Source organism: Rhinolophus sinicus, chromosome 3 (assembly GCF_057876585.1).
Source record: "Rhinolophus sinicus isolate RSI-liver-muscle chromosome 3, RSI-T2T, whole genome shotgun sequence".
NCBI classification, from domain to species: domain Eukaryota; kingdom Metazoa; phylum Chordata; class Mammalia; order Chiroptera; family Rhinolophidae; genus Rhinolophus; species Rhinolophus sinicus.
The window spans coordinates 87,575,110-87,581,109 of record NC_142503.1 but is presented as its reverse complement, the minus strand read 5'-3'; the positions used below and the strand labels follow the sequence as shown (position 1 = coordinate 87,581,109).

At 45.8% G+C, this 6,000-nt stretch overlaps 1 protein-coding gene across 2 annotated transcripts in view; it reads left to right on the top strand.

Moving 5' to 3' along the window:
• Window positions 1-204: 204 nt before the first annotated feature.
• MARCHF3 (membrane associated ring-CH-type finger 3) overlaps window positions 205-6,000 on the top strand; it is a 144,193-nt gene continuing 138,397 nt past the window's right edge. Inside the window, exon 1 of one of the 2 annotated variants that reach the window (XM_074328546.2) lies at window positions 205-300. The gene's annotated coding sequence lies outside the window, so the exon portion shown is untranslated. Of the gene's footprint in view, window positions 301-994; window positions 1,243-6,000 lie in introns of those variants that run through there. The other variant, XM_019732388.3, reaches the window with a different exon arrangement.

Genomic DNA, 6,000 nt, shown 5'->3' with positions numbered 1-6,000 from the left:
CACGGAGGTCTCTGAGCTGGGTCCAGAGACTATCGAAGGAGAAGGGGGCGAGAGCATGCAGAGTGGGACAGATGAGGAGCGCTGAGACCTTCCTGCCTTCGAAGATGAACGGTTCTGCCCTTCTGACCGACCCAAGGGACAGCAGCAGGAACCACCGCTGAACACGCCACCCCGCAGGGCACCCCGACCGGAAGGAGGGTCTCGCGGGTTCCGGTGCCGTCGAGTGCCCAAGGCTCACTTTCGCCTTGGGGACGAAAGTGCCCGGGGCACCTTGGGTCGAGCAGGGAACCTAGGCGCCTGGTAAGGTTCCCGCTGCCGGTGGTGTGGAGGGCAGGGGCGAGGAGGGGACGAGTAATGAACTTTCCCGGAGGTTTGCGGAGTCGGAGTTTTGTTTTGGGGATAACCCCCAGGCCGTAATGAAAACCTTTACCAGGAGCCCGGAGCTCCCAGTTTCCGGGCCTAGGTCTTCGCCGGTGGCTGGGTGATCCGGCCCGGGGCTCGCCGTCTTTGGGTGTCGGTTTCCCCCAACTGCTGAGGCTCCAACGAGACAGCCAAGTTCCGCGCCTCCTGCGGGCGCCAGGTGTGGGCGTTGTCTACTCGGTCTCGGCCCCCGCTGCGGTTGGGCTTCTCGCTCCACAGCGCCTAGATCCGCGGCGGCTCCGGGCCTCTCTCAGCCAGGGACCTTCCGGGACCGCCACTTCCCTCGCGTGCTGCCCGGGTCCCGCAGCAGCCGTCCCTACCACGCGGGTTCGCAGACCCAGCTCCTCACCACAGCCAACTTGACCGCAGCCAACGCGTCTCCCACCCAACCTTCCGCTGCGGCGATTGGGCCGCGGTGGCGAGGCAGAGCCTGGCGCTCGGCACCGCCCACCGCCGCTCCTGGCCCTGGCGCCACCGCGATTGGCTGCGGACTCCGCCAGTCACGGATATGGGCGCCCCGCCCCACGGGGCTGGCCCGAGGCCGGCCCCGCCCCGCCCGCAGCCCGGCCCCGCCTCCCTCTGGAGCCGGGTCTCCTCCGCAGGGCGGTCTGCCTCATTCGCTGAGCAGGTCCTTGAATTGTCAGAGCGCTCCGGGCGGTTGCTGAGCCCGGGCGACTGTCCGGCTTGTGTTCCCTCTGAGGTGCCTGCCTGAGCCAATGTGCCCGGGTTCGCTAGGGCAAGAGCGGTCGCCGTTTCGGGGCAACTTGGGATTCAGGACCCGCAGCAGAGACAGCGGTTTGCGATCGGGACTCGGCGAGGAGGGTGAGTGGCGGCGAGGAGGGCGAGCGGCTCCTCTCGGCGCTGTTTGACGAGCCGAGGGACTGGAAGCGTCCTGGTGCGCGTCGGTCAGTCCGTACGAGAGTGGCCGCTGTGGGGAGGTCAGGGCTGGGAGGGGTTTGTTCCTCGCCAGGATCCCTAGTCCCGAACTTCTTGTTTCAGAGCACGGCAAGTCAGCCTGGGACGCGGCTCTGCGTTCACACGAACTTGGTGTGTTGTAATTGCCTTCATTAGGTGGGGCCCAGGGACGCGTCCCCTGGCTCTCTGCGGAGGCGACAAGCGCGCTGGGGGCGGCCTCTGTGCCCAGTAGTGTGGGGACCGCAGTTCCTAGATGGCTTGGGGACGGGCTCCTGAAAAACTAACCCGCGCTGGACGCGGTGCAGCACCATAGCCGGCGTCGGTGTCTGATCTGTGGCCCAAGCCAGCGATCGTCGTGTTCGGGTGGGTCCTCAACGGTCAGAGAACTTAAGTGACAGCCAGGTTCTGTAGCAGGGGTTTCAGTGCTTTGCGATTATTGAAAGGGATTGACAGCACGGATATTAAACTTTGGAAAGTCATTACTTTGTATTAGCACTTGAATTCGCATCCTTCGTGAGGTGTTCGGACCTCCATCCACATCACCAGCAAGGTGTGCCCGGAGGATTTCATTAGCGGGGAGCTACTGTCTGTCCCAGTGCACAGAGTGGCGGAGAATCCAAGACCAGACCGTGAAATGGACCCCCTGGCTGGTGGGTTAGGGTTTGCTTGAGCACCTGTGTATTTAAGTGATGAAGTTGTGACATGAACTGACAATAAGATTTAAGGTTAAACCTGACACTTCATTTGTGACTCAGTCAGGGATAGATTTTTTTTTTTTTTTAATCTTAATGATAAGGGTAAAAGCAGCTAGTTTTTCTGAGGGCAGTTACATACATGTATTTCATATTATGTGTGGACTAAATAGAATTGAATACAATATATTTTTTTGTAATTCTAATTGGACGTGAATGAGAGCTTATTGAGAGTACTAGATGGAGACTTGGTACAGAATTTGGGAATATTGGGATCTTGGAAAATATATAAAAACGTTGAGTTATGTAGCTATCCATACATATATATGTATATGTAGATGTGCGTGTATATATGTGTGTACATATATGTGCTTCTGTACAAAATTGATAGGTGAATGAAGTAGAACTATACGGAAGGGAAAACAACCTTGAACTTCCCCTGGGTGGAGAGATGGACCCCCTTTGATCTGTGGGGTGTATGATGAGTGTGTGTAAGCATGTCTGGATCTGCCTGGTCTGTCTGGGTCAGTGTATGTCCATGAACTTTATGAGCATTCAGTTCAATACCACTCGGTGCAGATTCCGTTTTCCTGTTTTACAGCCCAGAAGCCGCCAGCCGGCCCATCTGTTAAAACATAACATGTACACTTCAGTGGGAGCACTAGCATGGAGCGTGGGTGGGGGGCAATCCTTAGCAGAAACAACATGCTACAAACAAAGCCTGCTTCTCAAGTTCTATTTCCATTCAGTATTCAGCCGGAACTTGTGATTTTGGTGAGGGAGAAAAGGAGTGTTTGACTCTTCAGAAATGGCCAACTACATTTTGTAAAATAATTACAGCCACGGTTTGGGAAGGGGGAGTTTACAGGAGAAAAAAAATCCCTCTAGAAAAGAGATGTGATGCTTGTCACATCACACAACACTGGTTTACTGCTTTGCAGTAGCATGTATTTCAGAAACTGTTTGCTTGTGCTTCTTAAGAAAATGCATTACAACTGAATTGTTTTGCACACACATACAAAAAAATCCTTAATAGAAGTAAACCAAGCTTTATTGAAGAGGCTGTTTAATTTGTGAAGAGTTAAAACTGCCTTAGTAAGTCTAATGAAACATGTTTTTAGGAATTTATAACTTGGATATAATAAAGTCACATTCAGCCTAATCACTAGTTGCAATGATTCACAATTTATAGTTTAAAAAAATAATATAAAACCTTTATCACAAAAATTCTGATGACTAAAATGTATGGGAGGAATTTAACAGCTTAATAAGTTCCTGCAGCCAAATGACTGATACTTAAAAAAACTATAAATTTCTTTAATAGCATAATTACTTTTGGTGACAAAATAAAGGCAATATTTTTGTGAAGCATAGTTGATATTTTTCCCAATAATTTTGTGCTCATAATTTAATAATGGTGTTTATTATATGTGGGCAGAATAAACTGTAATGGTTCTTAAGAACTCATCACAAGAAATATTGTTTTCATTTTTATGGTATTTAAATATTTTGGGAAAATATGCAGATCCCTAATCAGTGAGTGTCTTTAAATTTCTGATGGACCACATAGACATAGTTCTCCTGCCTTGATAGAGATCATCTGAGTCAACTGGGTTTCTCCTTAGAAATTCAGTTCATGGGTGGAACACTAGTCTCTGGGATTTGAGTCTGGGGTGGGGCTTAGGAATCTGCATTTTTAACAAGCACCTCCAAGTGATTTTGATGCCATATTTTGAGAAACACTTGAATGGTGCTCATCATTTAAAAGAACAGTTATAGTCTGTAAGTTGATTTAACAACTAATTGTTCTGACATTTCTGGATGGCACTTACTGGCCTTGTAAAATTTATAGTTAATGCTTTAACTCTCTGTCCTCAAATATGGCACCTTTTATCCTATGTTCAGAAGTGTTTTTGGAGGCCTCAGCTATCCCTATTCCAAGTTAGCCCCAATCTAAGGAAGTCTGTCTGGGGAAGCAAGGTAATGTAAGACCCTGGCCCAGTCTTACTCCTTCCATTCTCTTCTCCAAGTCCAATGGGTCCCTGGCGTGCTCTGGGGTGACTTTGCCAGTCCTAACTCACATTGTGGGGCATTTCTCCTTGGGAACCACCTTTGACTCCTTAAAGCTGTTCCAGGCTTGGGAGCTAGAATCTCAGCAGGGCTAGTACAGACTTATCCAAGGTTAAGGACGTTCTTGGAAAGCTGTAGCTGGTCTGCCTCTAGGTCAGGGGAGTGTCCCAAGTCACGCACCCAGAGGCCCGGGAAGTCTTATTTTCAGAAAGTCATCTTAGAAGTATTTTGAGCTATCCAGTTAATTGGATACACAGATTTTCTCAGCATCACAGAGAGATGGGTTGAGAATTGATTGCCACCTGTCCTTTTAAATCTGTGTGAATGTTGATTTATTAATTATTGCTAATTCATTTTTTATGTATAGTTTGATACTATAGTTTGACACTGATGTATAGTTTGATTCTGTTCTCCCATTTCAGACTGACATAATTCTCAATTTAACACACCTAGGTAAGGTTTAAAAGAGAAAGGGCCTAGCAGAAGCTGTTGCCCTTCCCTCTTTCTACCATCCAAGTACCTAAAACACCAAATGACTTCTCAGAGGTTATCAGTGCCCAGAATATTTACTTCCCTGATGACAAAAAGACGTGGATAGGCAGAGACACTGAACTTGGATTGTTCCAGGCCACTGGATCACTATGGGGACTTTTACGGAGCAATTTCTGTTTTAACATTTTCGCTGCAACGTTTGTCTGTAGTCGAATGATATTTCCATGCTGCTGACTGTGGCGTTTGACTTTACCCCACGAGCTCACTGTTCCAGAAAGGAAGTTTAGGAAAGCAGATGTACATTGTTCTATATTTCTATGTTTTTCAAGAATGAATAACAATAGGCAATTTTTATTATACTTTAATCATTTATTTTAATAAAATGTAGCACCTTAACTATATTTACTTAAATATATAAGTACTGTAATTATTTTCTGTGGATTTTTGACACATTTTGGAAAACAAACTTGAAATCAGTTAATGCAGTGAATAGGTTAAAGGCAGGCATGTTTATAGGTTGCTTATCTTAACAATCCTTTGAGTAGGATGATTTTTTTTACTGATTTTTTTTTTTACCCACTTTGTTACAGATGAGCAAACTGTAGCCACAAAAACATAATAATATTTAGATCTTGTCTTTCACATTCAAAGATGACACCAATAACTGAGAAGTTGGCCTTGTGTTTTGAATTGTGATTACTTAACATCGCAGTGAGATGATAACGTTATGTTTAGTCATTCATACCATCTACAGGTTTTTTTTTAACCTTTCTTTTAATTTTTTAATATTGACCATGACCTTGGAACAGTTTTCTTTATAAAGCTAACCACCATCTATGATACTTGGTTCAATGACCCAGACCTTAACCAGCCAGCCTTGATCCACAGTGGCAAATCATTTCCTAAAAGTCACACTCAAGTACGATGGCAGTAAAGCCTATATGTAGAATTTTTTGGACTAAGGTTTTAAACCTGTACCATTTGCTGGTTGAGTCATGCTGCTAATAATGTTTTTACACTGGGAAAATAAGAGTTGCTTATATTACATTTGCCCAGTTTGTGTTTGATTGATTGGATGGACCTAGAAAATTGTTAAAGCCTAAGGTGTAATCACAGCCCCTGATTATACAGTGGGACTGATTTGTACCTAGTTAAAAAAAAAACTATAGTAGAATGCTACTTTTTTTGAACCTGGGCCATAGATCATTACAAGCTTCTAAGCAACAATTTTTTTGGTTTTTTTTTTGCCATGGCATACTTTTGGCAAAAAAAATTTGACAAATTCTTTTCAAGTGTCGACCGTTCTTTCCATACCCTTATTCCCATGGCAAAATCTACTTATAAAAAAAAAAAAATCTACTTATAAAAAATTCACTTTCAAGTCAATCTGCCCCTTTAACAGCTCCTAGTA